At 31.1% G+C, this 27,099-nt stretch overlaps 1 long non-coding RNA gene across 1 annotated transcript; it reads right to left on the bottom strand.

The window, feature by feature from the left end:
- Positions 1 to 5,212: 5,212 nt before the first annotated feature.
- On the bottom strand, positions 5,213 to 14,458 carry LOC129961049 (uncharacterized). Its single transcript, XR_008783750.1, has 3 exons — positions 14,380 to 14,458; positions 11,330 to 11,379; positions 5,213 to 5,300 (listed from the first exon to the last, which is right to left on the bottom strand). It is a non-coding gene; the product is annotated as an uncharacterized LOC129961049 (long non-coding RNA).
- Between the last annotated feature and the right edge of the window lie 12,641 nt (positions 14,459 to 27,099).

Genomic DNA, 27,099 nt, shown 5'->3' with positions numbered 1-27,099 from the left:
TTCTTTTTATTACTATTTTTCTATCGAATGATTAATTTTACTCTTTGCTCAAGAAGTATTCCATTTTGATAATAATAAGTGTTAAATTTCTGCCTAAATCATTTTTTGCACAAGAATTTATATTTTAATTTACTGTTAAATATTTCTTTTCTTCTTATCCATAACTCAAGAAATGAAACTCCATAAAAAGGTTCAACATTAGGCATAACATACATTTTTAGCATTTCTACGAAATTTTATAACAATTTACCTCATTTGATGCTCTTGCCTTTGAAAATCAGTTAGTTGAGACTTTGTACACAAGTAAATCTCATTCAAAAGATTCTTAAGTTCTTTTATGAAATTACTTTACTGCACGCTGAGAACTGTTGCATTTTCTGTCTTATTCTTTCTTTTTTAGTTTAGCAGTTTTACTCTCGGGGGCAACCTCCCTTCATAGGATAATGACATGGAGTTCGTGTACTCTTGGTTGGGTTCCGAATGTTTGGCTTTGCATAAGTAAATTACGCTTCTTCGTTAGAATAAATACTCGAAATAAAGAAATTTCGATCTAAAGTTGAGATTTTGTTGTGGAACAGCTTCAACTCTATTGACTGTCATAAAGTAGAATTCGTTTATTCTAATATATGTTGTGACAGTCAACTTCGCCATGATTCTCCCGTGGTCAGCAACGGGAGTAACTTCGTACCAACCGGGGAACCAGCAAATGCAGTTCTTCTTTGCTGCAGAAAAAGGACTATTCAGTGAACCATGCTTTACTTGACCAAAAAGTGAGGATTCGTGACAGATAGCAAACTTTCAAACAGAGAACTTCCAAGAATCAAGATGTCTTGAAAATATATTCACTCTTATGTAATAAGATTCGTAAAGTAGCGTTGAATTCATAGAAAGGAATTCTGATATAATTATGAGAATTTTTCACTTTGTACTTCAAACTGACATTGATTCTGTTTCAAGATCAACACGACAATGAAGGTATTAAAAAGTGTTTCGAAGAAGCCTTTATAAATAATTCAGATATATTAGATTTCTCCTCTGTATAAATACCCTAATTAATGCTCTAATTGAATTGAAAAAATGTATCCTAATGTTGCATGTGGTACTTCTTCCTTATAAATATGATAATGTCCGAGAAACTGCGCTACATGCATAATTACATTTTTCAGGTATATGTATATCAGGTATATCAGTCCTTACATTTTTCAGGTATATTTCAGGTATATCAGTCCTTTGGTATAAGAATAAGAAAAGTGTTTTAATTGCATTTTTAAGAAAATTCCTTTACTGCATTATTCACATGTGCACGAGTTTTAGTTCACATGAACATACAAAAGCAGTTTTAAATAATAATTTTTCAAGAATAATGCATTATACATTTACAAGTCGTGTCATTCCAATGAAAAGTAAAATTATTTTTCAAGCGAGTTTTTTCTCCAAATTTTGGATTGAAACTTTCACATGAATTTGGCATTTACAATACATATTTTGCATTTACAATTATACATTTTATATTTATAATACTATTGATTTGAGTTATCACACGATTGTAGGCAGTTGAAGTGAATATTCTACAGATACATGAAAATAAATTTCAGGCGATGAAAATTGATTTTTTTTTTAGTATGCTTACAGAGAATTTGTTAATACCTTGTTTATGTATGGTTTTTACACAGCTAAAAAGACTGTTTCTCATTGTTAATCCAATACTTGTTAAAATTGATGATTGCCGAATAAAAACTTACTAATATTTAAGAGTACAATTTAATCGATAATAATTAAGCTATTTGAACAAAACCTCAATCGTGTTGATCAACATCGCCATGTTCAATCCTTGACAAGCTGTTGAAGTAACTCTGTTAAAACCTGGATATCAACGAATACAATTTTTCACTTTAACAGAAAAAAGACTATTCAGATTTCCATGCTTTACCTTGATCAGCAAGTGGCGAATCCGAAGTCTTTCGAATAGCAAGATGTCGTGATTATAATTACGTTAATTCTGATGTAACAAGATTTGCCAGATAAACGTCGAAGTTATGCAAAGTAATTCTGATATAATTCGGAGAAAATCCTACACCACTTACTTCGAAATGTCATTGTTTCCTTTATAAGATAAACATGATAATTAATGTATAAAGGAATCTTAGTTGAAAAGCATTTCTAAATAATTCACATACCAAAGGCTTCTCATCTATATGAATAATATATTAACCCTTAACTGGGGACGTGCGGTCTGTGAGACCACTAGCGATGGATTTTCTATCACCCCTATTCTATTTTTAGCTCAATTGAATGGATTGACCCTGTAGCTTCCTTTTTTGTGACCTTCAATACACGTGCAATACTTTTTCATCCGATTTCAGCGGATGCTTTTTAAAATAATTCAATTATTTCTTCGAGCGCGGTCTCTAAGACCGCATCTCCCTGTTAGTGTCCCAGTGAGAAACAAGGCTTAGAAAATGGCGTTAAATGGCTCGAAATATCATCCAGTTTACTGATCCTATTATGAAACAGTGTTCCAGACACTTTTAATGAAGCTGAAAGTGATTTTAGTGATAAGGATAATTGTACAGAAGAGTTTTGCGATGAAAGGTCGTTTCAACTGATTCTGATATGTATGCTCAAACATAATCAATTTTTCTGGTGATAATGTATTTTGAAAAATTCATAAAATATATTAATATACCAAGAGATATATATACAGAATTTATAGGTTGATTTTCATACTAGTTCTTAACTTGTATGTCTAAAATGCCCTGAAAACCGTATTATGAAAGTCACAGAAGCCGATTAAAAAACAGCCAATTTTACCCATTGTCATTTTTTTTTATTTTTCATATAATTGTTGAATTTTACATTATATTGTCTTCTATATACCTTCATATACTGTAAAAATAAATATGATTTAAAAATAAAAAGTAATATGCTTTTTCAAGAATATTATTTATTGTAACATTTAATTTGAGAAGAAAATGTATGTTCCAACACATTTACTTTTTTCAATGACAATATATCTTGAAAAATTTCTAAAACATATCTATATATCAAGAAAAATATCTGCAAAATATAATGGCAGTTTTTCATACTAATACATTCATCAGAAAATTTAATTTGAGCCTAAATGAAATGAGGTCACGCAGACCGCTCCTCCCCAGTTAAGTCCTAAAATTTCACTTCCCCAGTTAAGGGTTAATAATATATTAATATTCTAATGAAATTTAAAAAATTCATACTTATAGTATTACTTTCGTATAAGAATGATAGTGATTGGTAAATCACTACTGTGATAATCTACACTACATAAATCTATTCATCTATCAATACATTTTTCATATGCATGTAGCGCTCCTCTTTGGTAGAGGAATAAGAAAAAAAAAAGGATTTTAATAGCATTTCTAACGAAAATCCTGTTTTGAAGTATATGCATATATACGATTTTTAGTTCTATGAACATGCAAAATCTTTTTAAATTATAATTTTTTAAGAATGGTTGATTATACATTTCCCAGTTATATGACGTTTTACCCCAATGAAAGGGAAAATTATATTTCAAACTGATTTTATGTACGAAGTTTTCATTGAAAATTTCAAATGAATGTGCCGTATGAAGATATATGAAGATTCCGACAATGTCCCAGAAGTTCACACTTCCAGTATATACTTATTTGTATATGCTACTTCTGTCACATAAGTACGATAGTGCTGCTTTAAATCACCACTTTCAGAAACTACAATACATGTAGCTACACATTTATAACTACATTTTTCAGGCACACTAAGTACGCCTCTTGGTACCGCAATAAGTAAAAAAATCCTTTTCAAATTATAATTTTGTAAGAATTATTTATGATACACTTACCAGTCGTGTGGCTTTTCGTCCCAATTAAAAGGAAACTGATATTTCAAACTGGTTTTATCTTCAAAGTTTCATTGAAAATTTCACAGGAATATGTCTTTCCTCTCATTTGGATCTTATAAAAGATTTTTAAAGTTTTTTTTCTTTGAAAATTCTTTACAGTATATTTTACATACTTTCGATTCTTTAATTCAATGCTTTTTTTAAATAGAAATTTCATTAGAAGTTTTCACAGTACATTTTGTGCTTACATTATATTTGAGCTCATATACGATTGCATTCATTTGAAATAGATTTTACAGAAAATCGCAAAGTTCACTTGAATAAAATTGATTTTTCATAGTATGCATACAGAGAATTTGTTAATATCTTGTTTATGATTTTTAAAGAACTAAAAGAAATCTCTTTTCATCATTAACACTAGATTTGTTAATATTGATGTCCTCTAAATAACAACTAACTGAAATTTAAAGAATATGGTTTGCAGTTATTCGAGACAAATTTTTTTTATAATGTGCCTCAAAATGCACTGATAATTTCTGAAAAACTTGTTTCAGTCTTGGTAGAATTATTCATTGGATTTGATTAATTCAGTAAGTCCTTTTAAGCTCGTCGCAGGCGAAGCAGAGGTATAATATTACATAGCCAACATAGGCTGAAGGAAAGTAACCATATTGAAGAAAAAAATCCCATTAGCATTACCACCGACAAAATTCCATCTGGCCAAACTTTTAAAGAGTGAGTCATAGGTACAATGATTAAAGCTTTATCTTCAATATCAGAATACATCTTTAAACTTTAAATAATTTTCACAAAAGGAATCTTTAAAGCTGCCATAAATTGAATTTTAAGACATACAAGAGCATGCTTGGCTTCGACACACAGGAGAAAAATAAATATTCCTCCAAAATTATGCCAGAATAGATAATTAATGCTTTTTTAAGGAGTTCTCAATTTTAATCAGCTTATGTATATCTGAGTTATCTATATCTGAGTTATATATATCCTTTTCATCAGAAACCAAACACTTTGAGACTCCCCAGTATATTCCAATTAACGAAAGCAGCTGCAGATGAAAATTTACTAGTTGTTTCTCAATAAACTTCAGTTGCCTTTAGCGACTCTTTTTCTAAACGAACTTTTGTTCCTACTGATGGATTTGTATGTTTTTCCACATAGATAATTCAGTATCAAATACACAAAACAACCAAGATATGAAGCTGAAAGGCATCCCACAAAGTGGCAGTTCGTCCAAAATTCTTGTTGGTTCTCGATATAACTCGAACTCGAAATAATACTTTGAAAATGTACTCCTTACATCGATCCAGAAGCCAGAAAATTCTAGATATACATCTTCTTTCCTTTCTTGCAGTGTAGGGACCAGAAAAGATGCCTCGTTTCAGTTTCTCTCCAAGAAACTGATATAGCCTTCCACTCACTTCCCCTGAAATGATGTGAAAATTCTTTCTTAATTTTTCTATTGTTATAGAATTTTGATATTTGATAAAGACATACTCTGATGACTTTATATTTATGTCACCTACTGCAACAGAATATGTCAAATTTTGGAAGAACAAAAAAAGGTATTTCGTTTTTCAAATAGTCTACATTATTTATTGACTTCAAATAAAGCCAGTTTAGGTGTATAATTAGTTGGCATCTCAATAACAATATTTAATAGAACGTACATTATGTTACGTTATGTTTGTTCACCCATATTGATGACATCTAAAATATGTTTAAGATTAACTTAGTGAAATTGAACTCAAATATGAAATCCATTACCCTTCTCTGAATAAAGTGGGTTGAAGTGGCTTGTTGGCAAAGTCTCGGCTTCGGACCTGGAGGAATCTAGAATGGAAACCAGATTTCCATTGAAAAATTGTCGTTTAGGCAGGTCTGGAGCACGCTAAATTCGTTGGGGATAAATGTTCTCCAACAAGTGTGGTATGGAAGTTTGTAGAAGGAGATGCCAATTCGGATATCTTTCTCGTCATCTGACCTCTATTTATAGTTATGAAATTCATCCCCTAGTAATTCCTTCAAAACTGTTCTTTAATATAATTAAACTAAACTTAATTCTTGTACAAATTAAAATTTCTTTAATAATAGAACACTGTTATTATGAATCTACAAAATGCTTTGATAATGCATATGTTTTGAAATTAAGAGAAAAGAAAATTGAATCATATTATATCTATTTCACTGATGCTTGGAAATAAGAATATAATTTGGTGACTGAAAATTAATATTGCAATTGTGAAGAAACATTCTCTTGCCGTGTCCAAATAATGTGAAATGCAATTCCAAACTCAAATTCTGTTACCTTTAATGTATGCCTCATTCCTTTAAATTTCATGAGAATTATGAGCATATAATTGGCTCCATATTTTTTTATTATAAAATATTGCTACCGATTCGCATCTGATATATGCTTCTCATTAGTTTTCTTACCCAATGATGAGGAGCGAGAAAAGAAAAAAAAAATATTTTTCATAACTGCAAATTCTATGCACTGTGCCTATGAGTGACGCTCAGCAAGCTTTGAAATATTTCTCACTGTGAAATGGAAAATCGTCGATCGCGACGCAAACACATGAATATATTGTAAAATAAAATCCAAAGTAGAAAATCCTTAAACAAGACTGAAGATAATTACATTTAACAAAGAGGAGTAAAATTAGGATAAAAACGGAAAACTCGGGGGGGTTTTCTGGGAGCAGCTTGATTTCCGTTCAAGAATTGAACTCTTGTGACTCAGATATCCCATGAAATTGAGGTTTTGGAAGATAAAAGTTAATATACACAATACGAAAAAAGCAAAATATCAGTAATTAAGAAAGTCGTAGAAACAAAATTACAAATTTAATAAAAGAAATATTTAAAAAATTCAGACATCAAAATCCAAAAAATTGAATATTTGAAAAAAAATTAAATGCAGAAATGATAAAATACCAATATTTAAAAATTTTAACATCAATCTATATGGAAAGAATTAAAAATCGATATATAAATTTAGTAAAAGCACCAAAATTGTAGAAATTCCTAAAATCAAATTACAAACTAAACATACAATATGAAATTAATTATTCTCTAAAAAACTAAGTAAATTTGTATAAAAACTAAAAGGAGAAGACATAACTTATTTCTGAACACATTTGAAATAGATTTCTTGGGATTTTCGGTTAACAAGGGTTTAATTCTTGGACAAAAGTCAGACCCCGTAGAGAAAAATGTCAATGGTTTGAATTCCTGCTTGCAGGTGAAACTAAAGTCTTCAGGCAGAATTCCCTCTTTTCTATATTTTCCCATTTTTATTTTAATTTTGTTCCTTTTTAATAAAATATAATGATCTTCTTTCTTATTTAATGTTTTTATAATTTGGATAATTTCATTTATTATTTCGATATAGCAGCATTGGCATACTCTAAATGCAATGTTTTCCTCAAAAATTAATATTTTTAACCAGAAAATATTTTCTTATGAAATTAGTTTCATAAATTTTACTTTCAGTTTTATTTGCTTTATTTATATTATAAAACTGACGCCTACAGGATGTTTCGAAATAAATGTATTCATTTATGTGACTTATAAATGTTAAACCACTAGGAAAAGTAGTGTATTTTTGTAAAAAAATTATGTAAACTATGATTTTCGGCGATTTTGAATTCATATGCACATTTATATACAAACTGACAGATAGATAACCCAATGATTGATCCAAAATTTATTACTCATCTAAAATTCTAAATATTAAACCATATGAGAAACGTTATTTGCCTTTCACGATTTACTGCATTTGTGTACTGCATTACTGCCAATGGATGGGTAATATACATTTTTTTTTCTTTACTCAAGAATCTTTAACAAATGGAGGTCTCAAAATATGACCATCCAAATTTTTTGACAATTACAATACTTTCTCCTTTTATATTTCTTATAGAATAAAATAAAGAAAATAATCTCAAAACTTAACACAGGAATCTCCAGGCTAAAAGTTTCTAACTAAACAAATTTTAGTATTAACAGAACAATATTTATTTAAAAAGGTAGTTAACAAAAAATCCAATCATAAGCAATTTTTTTGCAGTTTGAATAAGCTATAATTTATTTACAAGCAATTATTTATTAACCTTTTGAATGTTATGGTTGCATGTAGGGACCCAGCAAAACCCATCGGTATGGACTATGGATGAATATATGCATGTGGCGCAAGCGATCAGTTCAATCCTCAGCAATCACAGCTGCCGGCTGCACGCATATCACGCAATACGGTTCAACCATCAATGGTTAAGCTGTTTTTTGCACTATCAAATTCTATCCGTCTAAATTTTAATCACTTGATCATCCGATAGTCCAGATATATATAGTATCCTGTAGTTTAGGATACCATCGTACTATAGTCTACACACAGACACTTAAGTATAATATTTGGCGCAAAATTAACTTGGGAACAGTGAACAGTGTATTGAACGAAATGACGACATCGTTTCTCTTAAAAATCATTTCCCGATGGATTAGAATTTCGAGCAGAAACAAATTTCTACTTTGTAAGTTTATCTGAAGAACAAGTTTTACGTTTTTTCAATGTTTACATTTCATGTTGGAGCTCGACCGTTTGCCATACAGCTACCAAAGTTAGCACATATGTACTATGGAAAGTCGGAATGTGAAACACGGAGAAATATTTTTAAAAACTTTAATAAGAATTTTATTAGTTAAAAATAAGCAAAATGTTGAAGTTTTTTCACCGTAACTTCCCCAAATATTACATTACAAAAATAATTTTCATATCATCTAAAAATTCAAAAAATTACTTTTTAAATAATACCAATTTATTAGTCGTGAAAATTTTTCTGAAATAAGGCAATTTATTCTCATTTTTTAAAAATTTATTTTTCAACTATAAGAACTAACTACTTTTATTCTAACTACTTCTACTTTTCCAACTACTTTTATTCTAACTACTTCTACTTTTCCAACTACTTTTATTTATTTTTCAACTATAAGAACTAACTACTTTTATTCTAACTACTTCTACTTTCCCAACTACTTTTATTTATTTCCCAACAACACTGTTGGCCAGAAATTTAAACCGTTTTCATTGTTTCATCAAATATTTGATCGTATGATTTTCTTCAAATGTTGGAAGCTAAGGAAGAAGGTTTCTTTTTAGTATCTGTGCAGTTTGTTACATGACGAACAAAAAGTGGATTTACAATACAGCAAATGTTAAAAGAGAAAAGAACTATAGTCTTTCTAATAATTCTATGACATCCTGGAACTGGTCTCCATTAGGAACTTTCATGTATACAATAAACAGAATCTATATTAGATTATTAAATTACAATCCCCAAGCTCTCTCCTTTTTAATTTCAGATAGCTATAGACTTAAAAGAGGTGTATGGGTAAAATAAGTTTATGTAATACACAATGTGAATATTTAATGCGTTACCTAGAGAACTTCATCCGAAATTGGCGTTTTTATCTCGAAAATGGTATGAGATAGAATAAAATAGTCAGTTACAATAAACAATACTTAATCAGTTTAGTGCGAAAAGATTCACATGTGCACTTTAATATTAAGAATAGAACACATGAAATGAGCATTTGTTTTCAAAGTTATGACGTCTGTGATAAATTGTTCGGCTCTCATAAACCACATTTGTAAAATTCTCAACGAATCAGGTACTCATCAGTACCAGGCAAAACCTTTTCATGCACTACTGATAAAAGAGTCTATGCGTGAAGTAATTTTATCAGGAATCACCTCATAGTTCTACTATCTTTCCTCCTCCATCAATCGCAATTTTTTCTCAATTGCTTATTTTCATCTGCTGTCCCTTTACATTATCGGGACTTCCGAGATTTTAATACTTTTGTTCTTATCTTGAGGATAATTAACTCAACTCATTTTAAATTAATCTTTTCATATTTTTACTTTCTCACATACGAAGTTTGTATAGAGAAAGTATAACCAATATATAAGTATAACCAATTCAAACTTCAGATTTTATCGTATCTTTTTACATTTCAACCCTTCCTGACTTCCAAAAACATATTTTTGACTTTATTATTATTTGTTTGCGAACATGATAACACAAAAGCACTTAATGTGAGACAGATGAAATTTGGTACGCGCACTTATGACCACATTTGTAGACTTTTGTAAAATTTTGAAGGAAACACATTCAGTGGAAATCCATCTATTTAACTGTTCAAATACAGCTAAACATGATATCTTCAAAACGTAAAGAGCTAGATAAACCAAATTTTCTAAGCATGTTTAGCATCTCAAATGTAGATTCTTATCAAATTTTGTACCAAATTTGTCAAAGAGTTGACCGTCTGTCTATCTCTACTTCGGAATGCATGTAAATAACTTATAAACGCAATGAATTCTGGCAATGAAATTTGGTATGTGATCTTGTGAACACAACTGTAGTTCCATGTCAAATTTTGGTTACAATCCTTCTGCAAAAAGACATCCAAAATATATATTCGCACGATAGTTTTAGTAAAAATGCTAGACCCACACCAAAGTAATCGTAACTAGTGTTCGCCAATGCCTTGCAAGGTATTCGGGGCATTCCTTACCCAAAGTCTACAATTTTATGATGGGGAGGGGGGGAGGGATGAGACCATTATTGGAGAATAAGCTAGAAAGTTTCGGGGAGACCACTTCGTTTAATAACTGTGCACAATTATTTTATTAGGTCAGTAGCTTTTCTTTCGTAATATATTATTTTCGTATTGGCTTTATATGGTTTGTTTCGTATTGGCTTTATATGTTTGTGTTGTGGTTTGTTGCCTTTTAGTTTGCTTTGAGCGTATTTTAATGACTTTTAAGAAGTAATGGACTGTGGATGTTAGGCGGAACGCTGCTTACACATTACCCCCCTCCCTAGATGTGTAATTAAGACAATTTAAAATACGGGGGCTGTCTCTTTTTAAAATCTGACGAATAATCTTGAAACTTTGTAGCTCTTGTATCTAAAAAATCCAGGCATGACTGTGAACTTTTGAAAACTATACTACACTAAGAATTTTGGGCTTTGATATTAAACTCGAAGATTTAATTTTTTTTAAACTCATTTAATTTAAAATAATTTTAAATCTAAACTGTTGGCTCCATAATCATTTAAAGCATAACTCGTAATTGAAAATTCATATTTAGGAACTTCAGTTTGACATCGCTGGAAGTTAAATCTTAAGAGTTTCTAACCACAACACTTAACTTTGAGACCTAATCTTTTGAGCTTCTGTATATTTTAAAAATTCCTCTTAACTCAAAATTTTCAACTCGATTTATTTTAAAACCAATTAAAATTTTGAAACAAACTGGACTAAGAAATGAGATAGCGATATGATATTTCAACAAATCATCCCGGGTTTGCCACTAATGACCAACTGGGCAGTTAAGTTCATTGCATTAATTAGACAATAAAAGATTTATATAAAAGTTAACTTTACCAATTGTTCTCCTTTGGGGAACTCCACTTGTATGTTCCTTTAACTTTTACCTATAAAGAAAAGAAAAAACAATTAAAACACATCTAAATTAAATTTCATAACTTAAGGAGGATTAGATAGCGATTAATGGGACGAGAGAGTGGTCCTTAATTGTAATATAGTTTAATAAACTTAAAAATAACACCACGGATTCTGTTCTTCATCGCTCCCCCTGATGACTGGTCCAGAAATGGCTCCACAATACTAAAACTAGTCAAATAATCACTCGAAAAGTAGGCGTAATGGGAAAATATAATAATTAAATTCTTTCTAGCTTAGAATATATGTAAAATTAACTAAATATTATGTTAATATTAGACAGACCTAACTGACCTCACAAGGCTAATTCCGGCCTCAGATACAGCTCATCAACACTTACGTAAAGTTTTTTTTTTTTTTTTTCCTTAATCACCTATGGTTAGGCAATAAGCTTCTCGCCACAGAATGGGAATGGAAGATTGAAACAGTGAAATACAGTGGAAGTTTCCAAAGTGCTTTGGATCGAGCCTGGATCAGTTCAGGCCATTTGCTCCAGGTGACCAGTTACATCAATTTTCTTACGTTTTCAAAAAAGAATATGGCAATTACGGTGGATGTAGGAAAGCTAATTTGATCTATTCTCTAACATGTAAGTAGTGTAATGAATTGTCATGTTTACACTCACCATTTTATTCCGAGGAAGATAATGTTTATCAAAGCAATACAAAATGTAAACAGAAAGTTTGGATATCTATATATCCAATGCAGTAACATACGTAGATCAGAAATCCGTCTTACTATTTATTGAAAAATGGCAACAGTTAAATGTAAACAAGTCATCTTACGAACTTTCAGATATAATTTCATTGAGCACTTTTACAGTTGCATTTAATTCAACGTTTCGCTTAGCTATATAATGGAAAAGTAAAATATTTTTAGAAATGCTAAGAAAAAAATTCGTCGCCTCCCTGAAACTTCCATCCAGTCAGAGCTAAGAAATGTAAACGAAATAAAAATTCTGGGCGTCAAATAGAAAGTTTAACCAAGTGAAAAATTAGACACAACCGTCATCAGACAGTTAATCATTATGACTTGCATCGTTAAAGCATGAAATGCATTATTTCATGAAATAATTAGAAATTTTATTAAATGACTCATGTTTCAGTCTTATTAAATAACAAGGAGAAATATTAATTAATGCATTCTATTTTAATATATTAAAAATCAGTATGTTTGGCGAACTAGCTAGTCGTCGAAGGCAGCTAGATTTATGGAAAAAACTATTATAAATAAAATGCAAGTGTAAAAACAGCTGACTAATTGAAGAAAATAAAGCCTGCAGAGGGTAAATAACAGTATATTAATAGTGAGTGTGTAGTTCGTAATGTTGTAAAGCACTAATCGCTGTATGACAGAGTACTTATAAGAAATTGCCAGTTTTACCAGTCTGGAATACCGTGTGCTCATAAGTGATGGGTAATTGAATGGACTTTATTAAAAAAGATAAGGGATTCAGAATTTAGTATAAACATATTGCTTTATAATACTATTTCTTCAGTAAACTAAGTTTAAAGATGAAGACTTAATACTCATAATCTCAATGTTCTACTTTTGTAGTAAGATTAATTATTTTACACATGATTTATTAAAAAATTATATGGTAAATTATTGAATTAGTTGCATGATAAGTCTCAATGCTTCTACTGACTAAGCAGCTGCGTTTCAAACCGAGTTTTATATATATATATATGTAATTCCTTTCATTTTCTCACCATTAGCATCGCATTTAAATAAATAAAAATGCATATCGGTTGATTAAAAAAGGTGTAAGCTATGATTTTTACAGAAATGAATTTTACATAACATGGCATTTAAAAAATATCTCAGAAAAAAATCAAACATTTGAAAACAAAATATTTCGACATATTCTAAATTCATATTTAAAAAAAAACTAATTGGATTAATATAAAAATTTTAATAATAAACAAAAAAAATTAACTCGATCACATCATTCGTTACAAAGATAATTACTGTTCCGCAAATAGCGGCATTTTTTAACATTTGAGAAAAACTAAAAAAAAAATCATCACCTTTTTTTTTTTTTTTTTTTTTTTTGCTCCTTTAGTGCTCCTTAGTAATTGTCTACCAGTTGGGCAAAATTCTACTTTACGCTAATTTTTTATTTTGAAATACTTTATTGGCTTGACTACTTAATATAGAATTGTTTTTATAAAATCTCCATATTTTTTAGTTCTACAGAAACACAATAATTAAGCTGAAGCATTTTATAAAATTAGAAAACAAATTTTAAATTTTTAAATATTGATAAATTAACTTGAACAATTGTCCTTATTGCGACATAATTTCAAAATACAAACATGTTCATCTTTTCGAAAATGAATGTGTTCGGGAAAAAAAGAAAGAAAAATATAAATGGATAGTTTTTCTTCAAATAAATAGATTTATTTTTTATATTACAATATTTGCAATAATTATTTATTTTTTATATTACAATAACTTTAGCCTTTAAAATTGATAGAAATGGCGTATAATTCTTCTTATCTTTTTTTTTTTTTTTACGATTTTTGAAAAATAATGTTAGAAAAATAGTTCTACGTTAATATTTAACTATCAATTTAATTATTTAATATTATTAACAGAACGATTAATGCAAGAAACTTATTCATATTTTTAAATATTTATTTTCAAAACAGACTGGATAAAATAACAATAAATCACACACATATATCGTATTGTATTGTAAGTTTTATGTTCGTATGTTACTCAAAATTTAAGTTACAGTTTTACTTGTATTTTCTTGTGTTAAAAGTAAAAAAATTTAAATAAAACCATTTCGTAGATTTTTGAAAGTTTATATTTAAATATTAAAAAGATTTATTGTTTTGCAGTTTTTAGTAATACAAGTTTTTTTTTTTTCATAAGGCTATATTTTATGTCTACTTAATTATTTAGTCTACTAAATTAAAATAATACATCATGTATCTAGGTGATAAGTATAAAATAAACTTTACCTCTTCAGGATAGGCAGAGTTTTCCGAAACACGACCGTTCAAGATCCGCTCGGCAAGGCAAATGAAATTTAATGATAAGACAGCGGACGAAACTTCAGGAAAACAAAGACATTCGATATTTTTGAGTTGTTATTGAAATACTAAAATTACATCAAAGCTTTTAGACATTAATGAACATAAACTATTATTTTCTCCTGCAGTTCTCTTTTATTTGTAAATCATCAAGCATTAAGAAATGTCTCAGGTTTCATTTCTTAACCGGACTGTATATTTCGAAATATAAAAATCCCCAAGAAAATTATGTCGAAATTTCGTTTACGAAATCCAGTTTAGCGAGCGTAATGGGCAATCAATATTTCTCTTCAAATTATTGTATTTTTCTTTCGTTATAAAATATTTACAAACCTTTTAATCAAAAGAAATTGTCAAAAATCATTGTTTGCTCCTAATTTCTTATTTGTCAAAAATCATTGTTTGCTCCTAATTTCTAACAAATAATTTATGTTTGGATTTAATTTCACTCTAGAGAAAAAAAAAAGAATATTCAGCAATAATATTTTAAGAAAGGGGATTTCCAGAATTGCGAGATAAGAAAACTGTTTCGTTTTTTGTTGTTGTTTTTCCGCTTGAAGAGTAAAGGGATAGCAAGAATTAATTATATTCCATAAAAATGGCGGCTCATTAGCTGCTCAGAAATTAAAAACGCTCCAAAGAAAAAAAAAACTATTTTACCCATAAAAAGTCTAACATCTTTCCTTTTAAAGCCATATATGAAATTTGTTCCATTTCAAACATAATAAATAACCAATATGTGATATAAATTCCTTGTAGCTTTTATCAGTAGAAAAGCTGTTCGGCTTTTATCAGTAGAAAAGCTGTTCGACTTTTATCAATAGAAAAGTGATACTGTTTCCTTCCCACACACATTTCTACCATTGCCTAATTAGCTCGATAAATCAGTAAAAAATAAGTCCAAAAATAAATACCAATGATACAATAATTGATCTGTAACGTTCATCGTTTTCCCAAATTATAGTTAATAACTTATCTCTCCTAAAAATTTTCATCTAAATATATTTTAGAAAATTACTCACGTGCCGTATTTCGAAGAGTAATCTCTAACGGAGGAAGTCTGGATATTCAATAAACCAGATATATTTCTGTCGAGGCAGCAAGAATCGAAACCGAAACTCAAAAAAGGCCAATAATTTTTTTTAAAGGAACTTTGGGATTTAAAAAAAAGAAAAAAAAAAAAAAAAGAATAGTTGACCGAACTCTAAGCTATGTCTGCTTACTCCAACTGAAAGGCCTCTAAATTCAAAGAGAGTAAGGGTTGCTTTTGGTCTGTTCAGAGCACTTTCATGAGCTGCTCAATGAATAGCCCGAGTTGTATTTCTCCAGTTTGTCGATTCATTTTCTGTCTTATTTTTATATTTTAATTACTTTCTTTCCTTTTTTATTTGATCATCGGACTTTCAGAGTGAACAAAGTCAGTAAAACACATTCAACTTTCAGTGGGAAAATAAGCAAATTCAATAAAAAAAATGAAACAGTAACTTTTCAAAAGGATTTCAGATAAGGTTTGCAACTTTACAGCCGTAATAGACGAGTCACTACTCTCATACCAGTAGTACCAGAAGTATGTGAATAAGATGCCATATAAATAATAAGGTCCACGTTTCCCTATTGAGTAGAGCTCTTGAGAATGATTGGATCATGGCAGTGATGGTCGTTAGGACTTCACTCTCAGTGTCCGCCTATACTACGACAAGGGTCATTCAGACTAGCCACAATGTCTAAAGCGGTTAGCATAGTGGTGACATTACGAAAGGCGAGCACGTGCCGCCAACTTTTAATGATATGACTTCGAGTGCAAAAGGCAGGAATACCAGTATTTAACCTAACAGCCCCCAAACGAAAAACTCGATATGATAATATTTTTATTGCTTCCTAGGGGATTTATATTACTTTTTTTTATGTCTGCATTTTCATTTCCGGTTTTGTTTGTCCTTCTTACTATTGCATTTTATCTATTCAGCTAGCAAAAGATGTTAGAAAGACATTCTGTACCAATTTCATTAGCATTGGTGCTTTTCCATAGCAAAAAGATATATGCTTATACCACTAAATATGATAATAGCAAAATCAGTACTTATCTTGGTGGAGAATAATTTTTTTTTTTTTTTTTTTTTTTTTTTTTTTGTGGTTGTTAATACCTGTAACGAAGTTAATTGTTGCTCACTGTTGTAAAAAACAATACAATTTATTCACTTATACAATTTATATTATTTTCTCTCATTTTCATAATATATTTCATCCCAATATTTTTCTTTACGCTGCTCTTGAAATAAACTGATTTTCATCTCTAACATTTTATATTTAAATCTGTATTTTGAAAAATTTTAAAAAGTATTGGAAAATACTTTTTACATATAGTAATATATCTCTTCTTGTTTGTTGAATAACCTATATTTTTCTTAGTGGAAATTGTTTTTTATTGTATTTGAAGTTAATATTTTTTTAAGCAGCTAGAATTTTCACTAAAGCATCTCTCTCTTTGCTAACTCATTGAGACACAAATTTATGCAAAACTAATTACCTTGCCGCACACAAAAACAAAAATTTGTTATTTTCGGTGAAAACATTATTTTTATACATAAAAGCAATCTTTAATACAACATTTGAAATTTCGACAAAAACTTTTTTGTTATAGTTTTTAAAAAGTGGTAAATATAACTTTCTAGTTTTCTAATAATATGTTATTAATCATATCAAATGTTATTAATCATATCAATATCAATTTCTTAAACTTTTCAAGCAAATCTAACAATTATGATTTAAAAATATAACAAAAAATAATTAGAATAATGAATTATAACAATAGATCATTTAAATTTTTTTTTAAATTAAGGATTATTTCTCAAATGTATTAAAATATTATTCTCGGTTATTCTTTATACGGAATATTTTACAGCTTTTTTTTTTTGTGTGTGTGTGTGCTGAATGTAAAGGTACTTGGCAAATTGGACAGATCCATTCCATACGTTTTGCCTTTGTTTTGTGTGTGCGAAAGTGTGGGTGGGCGTGGCAATTAGCACATTTATTTCTAATAAATCTTTCTGGTTGATGTCTCAAAAATGGTTCTTTTACTAAATATCTGAAATATATGTACCAAAAAATGTTTTATAATATGGTTCACAGTATAAACCACCTTGCTTTAAAAATATCCTTTCTTAATGAAATGGCTTAAAAACGAAACTACCATACATTAAATATTTAACTATAAAAGGTTCAGAAAATTAACCTCTTGTTTGAAAGAGTTAAAAGGGTTCTTTCATATCTTAAATCAAAAATATGTAAGCAGAAAAAAATAACCGAAATGTATTAATAACTGTTAGAAATGAATACAAATGAGCTCTGCAAACGTTGCTGCTTAAAAACACATTTAAAACGAAATCTAAATAATTTTTATTCACACTTAAGTCTTGATGGACTTTGATTTTTTCTCCGGTGACCATGCAAAGCGTTTGGCGTCCATTGTAGATCTGAATTCAAAAGGAAGGTGATAGATTTTCCTAACCAGCGATGGCGTCTATTCGGTCAAAAAGGATTGGTTCATTTTCGAAGAACAAATATTTCGATGGACATTTTGTGATTTACATGAAAATGTCTGCCATCTATTTGAAAAACAGATTTTTGACTAGCAAATCTAAAATTACATTTGCTCGTCTTTCGTAATATCTCTAGTGTGCTAGTCGCTTACGCAGAGTGAGGACACTTCATTCCACTTCATCAGCTCTTCCGGCGAACATCTCAAATATGGGAATGAGAAATTGGTGTTTAAATAAGTAGATTATCACTTCATTAAAGAGAAAAACTAATGTTGTTTGGCAAATGGGCCACCCACCGAAGAAATATTGTACCTATTTCCAAGAAATTGTGGCATGTTATGCTCATCTATTTATTTATTACAAATGCCCAGAAGATTGGCTATGACGCCATTAGATATCTAGTCTTCCAACATTGCTGAACTTTACAGTTTAAAAACACAAGTCGGAGCACGAATCAGGAATAGTAGCATCAAAAATTTGACGTTGTCCGCACAGAGGATATAAGGGAGATTCACAAAGACTAAGCCAATACAAGTACGAGGGCAAACAGTCATGGCTTGTATTAAGGCGGAAAAGTGCCATGTTCTGCTCATAATGGTGACTGTTACGAATCGGCTACATAGCCTGAAATTATTATTCTACACGGTAAGATCAATCATTCACATTGGACGATACGACAGAACTGTGATATACTTTTTGTAGTTTCTTTCTTGTTTTATTTAAATCCTCGTTCTTAAGGCACTAGTATTAGTTTTATCTCTGTTCTCAAAACTGGTACTAGGGCCTGTATACCTCCTTGGTCCTCAATCTCTCTACGGCATTTTATTATAGCATGAAACTTCTATAACCATGTTTATTGACAGAGAAAAGAAAATAGGCGAATCATTAATTTAATGAAATGAAAAGACTCGTCTCTTAAATTCAAGAGTAATAAACCTTAGATGGTGACATCATTTCAAAAATAACAAGAACTTTAAATGAACAAATAACCCATTTGAAAGAAAAGTAAAAAACTATTACCATATTTTTTATCATTAATGAAACGTTTTTCCTCGACTATAATTAAGTAATTATAATCTTTCCGAAGGTACGTCTGTTTTATAATGTCACTGTTGAAGGTATAGGGATGTTCATATTTTGAAAAGGCGAGGGCATATAATCGCTTAAAAACAACTGTACTCACAATAAAGAGCGGTTATTTCCAACTTCTTTTAAAATTCTGTTTTCCTTCAAGCATATTTATTTTCTAGCTATAAAATTATGATTATTAAATTTACCCATAATATCCTTAATTATGCGCATTTTAGTTAATGCCAGATAGTAATGTGATATATATTACACTAGGGGACTCCGCCCCCTGCTCGCCACCCCCCAGGAACTGCTAACGTAGTGTCTCTCGGATCGCTTCGCGATCCAAGCTCACTTTGCTCGCTCGCCATCTATTAAACCACTTTAGTCTAGAAACAGATATATTCAGATTCAATTTATTCAAAAATATGATAAAGCATTGAAAAAAATATAAAAATGTAAAGCAAAAAGTACACTCGCAAAAATCACCTGCATCAAAGATCTTTGTAAACACAAATAACCGTTCATTTAAATAACTACACACATCCACCAAAGAAAGAAATTTTAAAAAAATGTACTTTTCTCACAATTTTTCAAATTTGAGAACTAGATCAGTTGAAATCAGATGTTATACGGCAAGGCATCTAACGTTTTTCATATGTGATATGACGAGAATAGACTCCATTCCGCCATCTATAAAACAAACAAACGAGACAAATTAGTTAGAATTTTTAAATTACCTTTTACCATTACATAACTACAAAATACTTTGATTCTAACTAACAATCTAATGCTGTTTAGGATCCAGATGTAGCAAAACCACTTACATGTTGATTAAAGTCATGGTATGGAGTAATGTCGTAGTATTCTAAGAAGATAATTATTGAGGTTTGGATGCCGGTGGTCTGATTAGAAAGTTTCGACTTGGGGTTCGATCCCGCAGGGACCCACTGTGTAATCTGATATCGTGCACATTGTTCGTTGGAGTCGGGCGTCTTTCTGATTGAGGAGTGCCGAGGTTCGGAGTGGAGTCGTCAGCTTAAATATTAGCCTGGTCATTCAACCAAAGATCACGTTGAGAGGCCAACTGTAAAATTATGCTTCTATAGCTTCAAAAAAAGGACGGTTATCCAACCAAACTAATTTCCAGAGATCAATCTAATATATAATAGTGTGACAACTATCCTTTTTCCTTAGAATCTTTATTTTATTTTTCATCCATCCTGGTGCTGAAAACAGGTCACTTCTTATCTCTCCCGTATATCATAAAATGAAACTTCTGGTGCTTTAGTATGTATAAATACAGGGTGATCATAAAAAAGACTTCCTTTCTATATGAACCCCTAGCTGTCTACCTGCTCAACTAATCCAAATTTCATGTAGTGTTATTTAAAGTAATGCGCTCGAGACTGTGATGATTTAAAACAAAAGAACTGTACGGTTACAGAGAAAAAAATTCGAAATTTTCGAATCGCAACACTCACTTTTTTTTCCCTGCACTAATCGGTCAACGAAGTGAAAAACCTTCAGTAGCTTTGGGACGATACACGCATGACAGAAACTGGCAGCGTAAAACATTTTCAAAGATTATTGTAAAGGATCAATAACAATAAAGAGAAGGGGTGCATTGAGGCACTTTCCACAATTCATAGGAAAGGACATTTAAAGCATTAATTACAACACAACATATGCAAAGCATAGCTTGTGGAAAACCTTTAATAAGCAGTGTGAGAAGGTGTCTTCAATCAGGTGTACGAATATACCAATAAGATGACACTTGCAGGGAAACAACGAGGTGAATCGATAAAACTGTTTTATATGAACGGATAACGCTACTGAAGCCATACAAGTTTATCGGCAAAATTGTAAGCTAAAACGAGTCCCATGTGAGTAACTGGAAATACATATGACAGACTGTGGTCGATAAGACCATCTGTTTCTATTGGGACTGTTGCGGAAGTGCATAACATGATTACTGCAAATCCATTACACACTGCAAAGAATGTTCCCGAAATTCGGATGTACAGAAAAGAGCAGTCCTCAAAGTCCTGCGCTATGTTCTGTGTTTCCACTTTGCTTCCAACGCTGGTGACGAACAACAGGTTGTCGATTTTGCGAAATTTTTCTTCATCAGATTTGATGACGATAGAAGGTCACAGATACGAATTATTATGAATGAATAAAGGCGCATGTCTTCTTAACTGGGAACTGTGTTCAATGGGCTGACGAAAATCCTCATCATGTGCTTTTACATGAAAATAAAGCGATTATGTGATGTGGCATTGTAAGTACATTTGTTCGCGGTCCGTAATTTTTCGAAGAAGTCACTTCCACAAGCATGAAAACGTGCTTCAGTATAAATGCTCAGTATACAACAATATTGCAGTTGATTCAGAATGACAGATGCAAATGTCGTTAATCTGTGGAGGAATTGGAACTGTTTATTTAATGGAATGCGTACTTTTCTCGGAAAATCTGAAAATTAAAATGATGACTTAAGTTCAGTCCTGAGGGTCCTAAATAATCTTAAAACACTGAAGAGCATGATGTTAAAAAGCAGTTTTTTACCAGCTGTTTGAAAGTCTTAAAGCATTTGGATTTCTTTAGCTGTAGAACGGGAATTTTGAGAAGATTTTCTTTAAGTGATGGTCTGCTCCTCGTTTAACAGGATGATATGTGTACTGGAAGAGGAGGAGGAAGGTAAGAGATCAACCACTTTGTGGCTGAGGGCCAACCGCCTCGAAGAGGATGACAGTTTGATGAAATATCCGGTATTATGGACAGTTATGCGGTCGGCCACAACAAATCCCGACGATACTGCTTCCTTCATTTGTGGCAGAGTGATCGACTGTACATAAGAAGACGGTCTCTAGAAGTTTATATATCGGAGAAATTTTTTAATGATTATCCTGCATGTATGTGCGTGTATACATATATAATAATTTTGCGAATACGTGGCCGAAAAGAAGAAAATTTTAACTTTGATTTATTTCATCAAGGGTGTCATATTATGTGCAGGGAAACGGCAATAAGAAATGCGTTAGTCCACATCGCGATACAAAAGCAAAGTGACAGATAATTTTCCCTTTAGTGATATTACTATGAGATTTGATAAGGATTTCTTTGGCCCGTGTCGATTTAGGCAAGGGAATCTTAGCTATCTTTAAAAAAATGTCGTAGGCATTATGGATTTTTATTCCTTTGGTCGGAGCCTGAAAAAATGAATAGTCATCAGTTTTCTAGCGAGTGTGTTGTAAATAATTAAATAAAAAAGTGGGAATTGAGTCAGGAAACAAGAGAATATTTTAGAATGAAGTTAACATGAACTAATTTAAGATAAAAATTAGGAAATTAATTACGAATTTAATTCAGATTTAAAATTGACATTACACACACACATATTATTATTTATATATATATATATATATATATATATATATATAGAGAGAGAGAGAGAGAGAGAGAGAGAGAGAGAGAGGTTTTAATTAAAGTAATCTTACTCAGACTGTTCTGTTTGCGGTTTCTTGAAATTTGCTACATACATTATCTGGACCATGAGAAAAAGAATTATGTAATAAAATTTCGACCATGCAGTGAAAAGGTGACGTATAAAGAAAAGAAAACACACATTTGAAACACAAAACTTAATTTAATCACATCATTTATTCAATATGCATGCAATTTTCGTCAATCTCATATTCAAAGCATGTAATAGGGTATTCTACAGCTGCATGAATTGTTTCTTGAGGAATTGTAACAACATGGGATACTATTTTTGCTTTCATTTCAGGCAACATCAGCATGTTTTCCTCATATACACGATTCAGAAATTTCTTTTACTAGAAATCGTAAGGATTGCATTCTCGAGGACGAGGAGGCCAGGCAGTCAGTAAATTTCTTGGAATTATCTGATGATCTTCAAATTGAAAAAGAAGCAGCTCCTTCACTTATCGAGCAATATGGAGTATTATATCATCTTGCATGAAGACAGTAGTCCTTCAGCTTTTGCGTTCCTGTAAGGCAGAGATGACTTGTTGCTGTAGAAGTGTTCAGAAAAGGGCACCCTTGGCGGTACATCTTTTAGGCCTTTGAGGAGTGTTCTCCTCAAAGAAAAAGAGGCCAAGGATGAAATCAGTAGTAAAGCCATACCATAGAGTAATGTAATCAAAACGCAGAAGTTGTTCTTGCACAAGGAGTAGGGCGTACACAACATCCTACGCGACAATTTTGAGTATTTTCTGCCTTGTTTAAGATAAAATTTGACTCGTGTCATCATAAAATACTCTAAGGCATACACTGTGAACGATTATCTTTGCTCGAAACTAGTAAATAAAATCAATACGTTGTTTTGAGGATTGATGAACAGTTTCTGCCAAGTGACCTTGTACGAATATCACTTTAAAATGGATCACAGAACATTTCTTACCGTCGGCCAAGAGAGAAGATAGATCACGTGACACTGCTCGAGCATTTGCCGTAGAATATTTGCAACCAGTTGCTACCCCAGCAATAGGGACATTTTCCCCACTCTCACTTGAAATCTGTTTCGATCCTCTTCCCGGAAGCAAATGCAAATCACCAGACCCTTAATTTAATAATCATCTGTTTTAAATCCATTCTTGGACATAGGCTCTGTTCGCAAGTCTCGCAATGCAGGCAAGCCATTGCTGCAATTCTGGTGAAAACAACATAAGCAGCAAAGCTCAAAGCTTTTTTTGAAAGGTGTGATGAAGAATGATTTATGGCACTGACTTCTGGCATTTTTAAACTTTCCTAATTTGCATAATAATCTTTCTACAAGTTAACACGAAATGTCATCTAGTGGTCAAAATTTAAATTATTATTCTTTTTGCAGTTTTCTTTTTCCTGTGGATCATAAAGTGCATAAACCTAGTCCTTATGAAGTCCGCCTACCAGAATGGACTATACATAGATATAGAGGTTATAATTCAAGTGACTCTACTCTCTGAGTAGAGACACTTTAATAATAACCACTCTATACGTAAATAGTAAGAAGGTATTCCTGAATTATATCATTCTTTTATATATTGAAAAAAATTTACAAAATATTTTTGTAAAATGAGATAGCGTTTTTGTTATTGATACTTTAATTTGTTAAATTACAAGAAATCTTTCGATTAGTAGAATAATAATGGATTTAGAATAAAGTATTATGGTACAGCTCTAATATCAAAAATGAATAAATCACTGTTTTTCTCCTAGTTATTAACTGGTTATATGCCAAACATTTGCGAAATCCTTTTGTTGACTATACATTTACATCTGTCTGTTGACTAGACATATCAAGAATTCCAAGAAATTACAGTAAAAGGCGATTAATATTATTGGTAAAAATTATTTTTATAAAGATCTTCAAGTTATAAAAAAAATTATAATAGGGAAAACGCTAAAAATGAAATAAATAAACTCGCTTATTTTTCCTTTTTATTTAGGACTATTTTTACTAATATACATATCCATTGTATATATATAATGCCTTTTCCTAGCGCATCATTGTTTGGACAATACAACTCTATACTTTATGGAATGCAGTAATTTCTGGGAATGAAGAAGAATTATAAAAAAGCTCAATACTATTTAAAGATTATATCAAGTCGTTTTACTGATTAGCGTACCTAATTCCTTCATTTATTTCGTACTCTTCAGCTGAAACTCCTTGGTCAAGTGCGACAGTGTCACCATTTATTTTTTTACTCCAAGATATCAGATCCTCATCTTCTGCATTCATTCATTCATTAGAAAAGAAAATTTTAAAACCCTATATCCTTCAGGCGTTGCGAAATATATTACCCAGGAAATACATTGTTTGCAGTTAAAAGCGATTTCGTAACTATAACCGAAGAAGACTTATGAATGGTAAGGCTATTTAAAATTCTGAACTAAATTAAAACTCCCCCTCCCATTTACAAAAAAGATACAAATAGATAATTTCAATAGGCATAATAAAGCTTTTATGATTTTTGATTATTATTATTTTTGATCACATTAATCTAATGATAGCAATAACCAATTAGGCTTTATTAAGAAAAAAGGGAAAAACATTTGCTTCTGAACTATCTGTAATACAGAGTGGTTTTTTTTTTTTTTTTTTTTTTTTTAACTAACGGTACTGAGATACTTCTGTAGCTCGAACTATCAGCCACAAAGTCACCAAATTTTGTACAGGGACTATTGATGACATGGGAAAAAAGAATCCACAAAAAGAAAAAAAAATAGTTTGAAAAGTTGCCGATAGGAGGAATGTGGCGCTTTTGATCTAAATTTTAAGTTTAACTGCACGATAAAATTTTAAAAGGCTACTGTAAACAGATAAATGAATAACAAAGAATTAATTTTTCCTCAAATGATCTTTATTTGAAAAAATAAATTCTGTAAATGGTCACAAATTAAGAGGAGAATCTATTCGACTTCCTATTTATTCTTTGTTCTTTTGTTTTTATTCGGTAGAATCGCTTTCCCGGGGAAGACATCGGCTATTTTCAATATGACCTCCATTTTCTTGGACTAAGCATTGCAATCTGTACACCGTACTCTCTACAGCTACATGCTGGAGGTGGTTCATAACAGTCCGTGTTTAGATCCGGAGAGCGAGGGGGCCAGGCAACACGAAAACAGTGACAAATGACTCTTTCTTCTGTAAAGTGATGGCGCAACAGTTACTGTACGGATGTACCAATATGTTGTGGTTCTCCATCCTGCATAAAGACAATTTTATCTAAGCATTGCCTTTGCTGAAGCTGTGGGACAACAAAACTACTCAGCATATCATGTTATCTTTGAGCGTTTACGGAACAGCCTTTAACGATTGCAGTCACAACATCTGTGATCGTATCCTCCGATACCGGTTTCGGTCTTCTACCAGGCTGAGTTTCAAGAGAACCTATTTTTTCAAATTTTTTAATCATTGTTTTCACTGCATTAATTGATAGAGGTCCTTTACTTAAATTGTTTTGACTTCTAAATTCACGAAGAACGACCGCTGCATTAGACTGATTAAGATAAAAGAGCTTCATAAGTAATGCACGCTGTGTTAAAGTATTTTACAAATCAACTGATACTTGAAATAAATTTCAATGCCCCGCTTCTTTTTTATAAATGAAAATACTGGGGCTGGTGTCGACTACTTAATAGGGATTTTGCATTTTGCCATTTTTGCCCGTGTTTTATGCAAAATTTCAGCTGTCTTAAAGTGTAAAGCGCCACATTTCCCCCTAACGGCAACTGTTAAAACTAATTTTTTTTTCTGCAGATTTTTTTTTTTTTTTTCCCATGTCGTCAATAGTCTCCGTACAAAATTTGGTGGTTTTGCGGCAGATAGATCAAGCTACAGAGGTCTCTGAGTACTGTCAGTTTAAAAAAAAAAAAAAAAACCTTGCATATTTCAAAAAGAGCAATTAAAGAAAATTCATTAATTGTTGCTCATCGGCTCATTTACATATTGCTCCTACTTGTATTGTATTTTAAAATATGTCGGAAGATGTTGCACGTCGCATTTCAAAATATCAAATACTGGACTCATTTAGGCGTTCTTTAGTTAGAAGGTTTCTTCGTCACTTTCATACCTGTCTGAATGATCACCGTCAAGTTACAGAAAGGTCGTGGTTTTTCAAAATTTTATATAGAAGAAATTTTTAACTGCGCTATGGCATTGCGCAGTCTCATTTTAGGTAAATTTTCATGCTTCTTTAAAAACTCAATTTTGTAGATAATACTCAACTCAATTTTTTTTCTCGGAATTCAATAGCAGTTTACATTGTTTATGGCTGCTCAACAGATATCAAACTAGACCTTACAGCTTAGCTGTCCCTTCCAAATCAATCAAAACCCCTTTGGACCTGACAAAAGAATGTGAACCCCATCCCCTGAAAAAAAAAAAAATGATTCCCAAATTCTTCCTTAAAAGTGATGCACGGAATTTCATGATACAGCATCGTTAACGCTTGTTGAAAATTAAAGATCTTCAATAATCTACTTCAGAACTGATAACTTTACAGGAAATAATGACTTCGCTAAATGAATA

This window comes from Argiope bruennichi, chromosome X2 (assembly GCF_947563725.1).
Source record: "Argiope bruennichi chromosome X2, qqArgBrue1.1, whole genome shotgun sequence".
NCBI classification, from domain to species: Eukaryota; Metazoa; Arthropoda; class Arachnida; order Araneae; family Araneidae; genus Argiope; species Argiope bruennichi.
The sequence above is the reverse complement of the archived record's forward strand: the minus strand, read 5'-3'. Positions and strand labels throughout refer to the sequence as shown.